The sequence below is a fragment of the Canis lupus genome, unplaced genomic scaffold, assembly GCF_011100685.1.
Source record: "Canis lupus familiaris isolate Mischka breed German Shepherd unplaced genomic scaffold, alternate assembly UU_Cfam_GSD_1.0 chrUn_S466H627, whole genome shotgun sequence".
Lineage (NCBI taxonomy): Eukaryota > Metazoa > Chordata > Mammalia > Carnivora > Canidae > Canis > Canis lupus.
In genome coordinates this window covers 37,802-40,517 of record NW_023331398.1, presented here as the reverse complement: position 1 = coordinate 40,517, position 2,716 = coordinate 37,802, and the positions used below count along the sequence as shown (strand labels likewise).

Sequence of the window (2,716 nt, the reverse complement as noted above, 5' to 3'; positions counted from 1 at the left end):
GGATACAGGGGTAGTGGTGAGTCAAAGATGACTAAAGGTGACTAAACAATCAAACTTTAGTTTTCTGACTTCTTACCAGTGAACAGAAAATTGTTGTCCCGTGTTTCCATAATTTGGAAACTGTGTGAGAAAATGGCAAAATAGAGCCACGTGTTAGTTCAGGATTTAAAATTTTCCTTTTTACGTCAATAAGATAGCTGAATGAGGTTAATGTGTATGAAGTCCTAAGAGCTTAAAGTGATGATGTAGCAGAACTGCGGAAGTGGTTTAAGCCAGGTCTAGACTTTATTTTTAAGATCGTATTTATTTATTAATGAGAGACACAGGGAGAGAGGCAGAGACACAGGCAGAGGGAGAAGCAGGTTCCACGCAGGGAGTCCGATGTGGGACTTGATCCCAGGATCCTGGGATCACACCCTGGGCTGAAGGCAGGCGCTAAACCTGAGCCACCCAGGTGTTCCTTTTTTTTTTTTTTTTTTTAAGATTTTAGGGTGTGTGTTCTAAGAGCATTTTGTAGTCTTTATTGGATATAGCAAACAGTCTGAAAGATACAGTTTAAATGTGCATATATTTGGATATATGATGGACTTTCAAGATTAATAGAGACAGAAGGGAAATATGTTATCAGGACTGTTTAAAAAAATCCCAAACACCAGAATTCTATTTAATGTACTTATTCTACCAGTTGTGGTGATCTGAAAAGACTTCGGCTAAATGTTTCAAGTGATGTGATGTATTGTGTTTAATACCTAGGTATTTCAGACATTAATTGAAGCAAACGAGAGAGAAGAATTGTCAAATACTCATTCTTTATATATAATGCATTAAGATAATTTTTTAGATGTGGTTTCTCATCCTTCTTGGTCTTTTTCAAGGATATGTTTTTGTTGATAATTGGTATGGTTTTGCTTATATTAATTGTACCAATTTGTAGATCTATCTAATGGTCTCGGTTTGATACTCAAAGAAAGCTTTTACTACTATTGCCAGGAGATAGCGCTAAATTTCCATTCATTTAACTGTTATTTTACACTTCTCAGCTCTTCTTCAATAACCTACCTCCTATTAACCATCTATTATTTAAAGATTGTGCCAAGAGAGAATAAATATGGCTACATGTTACATGTAGTAGGGTCTCACTTTTGAAGATTGCTTTTTAAATTACTTACTGAGACAACTACTGGTAACCTGATAAAGAATAAAGAAATCAGGGGCACCTGGGTGGCTCAGATGGTTAAGCATCTGTCTGCCTTCTGCTCAGGTCATGATCCCAGAGTCCTGGAATTGAGCCCCAAGCTCCCTGCTCATAGGGGTGTCTGCTTTTCCCTATTCCTCTCCACCCTGCTCGTGTGTGTTCTCTCTCTCTCTGTTTCTCTCTCAAATGAGTAAATGAAATCTTTAAAAAAAAAAAAAAAAAAGAATAAAGAAAACATTAACAAGCATTCCAGTATTTCCATTTTTCCATACTGTCTGGTAGTGCCCTAGGTCAATCCTTGTTTCCTTTAATCTGAGCTATTGCAACAGCTTTCTAATGATTCCCTGTATTTAGTCTCTTATCATTCTAATACATTCTATACCCTAATGGCCTATTATCTTAAGGAAAATTCAGATCATGTGACTTCTGTCCTCAAAACCTTTTGTCTATTAAATTTGAAGTAAGTTTTTAGCTTTTTGTGCTGAGCTCTTTTATGATCCCAAATGCATCTTTTAAATTCCCCTTTCCCTTTTCTATCCCTAATGATGCCTCTGCTCCAACCAGATTGACTACTTCCCTGAACAAGATTTCCCTTTTCTTAACCTCCAAGGGTCTCTTTTTTCCTAATTTTTTTTTTATTGTGGTAAAATATATAGAACATAAGGTTTACTATCTTAACCATTTAAAATGTACAGTCAGTAGTATTAAGTATATTTGTATTGTTATTCCACCATCACTATCACCCACCTCCAGAACCCTTTTTATCTAGCAAAACTCAAACTCTATACCCATTAAACAATAATTTTGCTTGCGGTCATTTTGGCAGCACCTATACTAAAATTGGAGCAATACAGAGAATATTAGCATGGCTCTTGCACAAGGATGACATGCAAATTCCTGAAGCACTCCATATTTTTAGAAAAGAAAGAGGAGACATTATAGTGATACCACAGAAATACAAAAGATTATGAGAAGAGGCTACTATGAATAAGTATATGACAACAAATTGGACAACGTAAGATAAATCCATGGATTTCTAGAAATAGGGAACCTAACAAGACCAATAATGATTAAGGAGATTGGATCAGTAATCAAAAAATTCCCAGCAAAGGAAAGCTTGAACCAAATGAATTACAGATAAATTCTACAAATATTTAAGGAAGAGTTAATGCCAGTCCCTCTTAAACTCATCTAAAATATTTAAGAGGAGGGAACATTCCCAAATTCACTTAATGGAGCCAGGGTTACCTTGATGCCAGTTAGATAAGGATACCACAAGGTAAAAAAAAAAAAAAACCACTACAGGCCAATATCCCTGATGAATACAGACATAGAAGTTCTTAACAAAATACTAGGAAACCAAATTCAATAGCATATTAAAAGGATAAGAGACCATGATTAAATGGAATTTGTCCTGGCATGCAAGAATTTTTCAACATAAGTAATACAAAAATGTGATACACCATATTAAGTAGAATGAAATATGAAAATCATAAAATCACTTCAATAGATGCAGAAAAA

The 2,716-nt window shown here is 35.1% G+C and overlaps 1 non-coding gene across 1 annotated transcript; it reads left to right on the top strand.

Annotated features, from left to right (window-relative positions):
• The first annotated feature begins 2,008 nt into the window (after window positions 1–2,008).
• Window positions 2,009–2,112, top strand: LOC119879232. The gene has a single exon (XR_005387392.1). It is a non-coding gene; the product is annotated as a U6 spliceosomal RNA (small nuclear RNA).
• The last annotated feature ends 604 nt before the right edge of the window (window positions 2,113–2,716 follow it).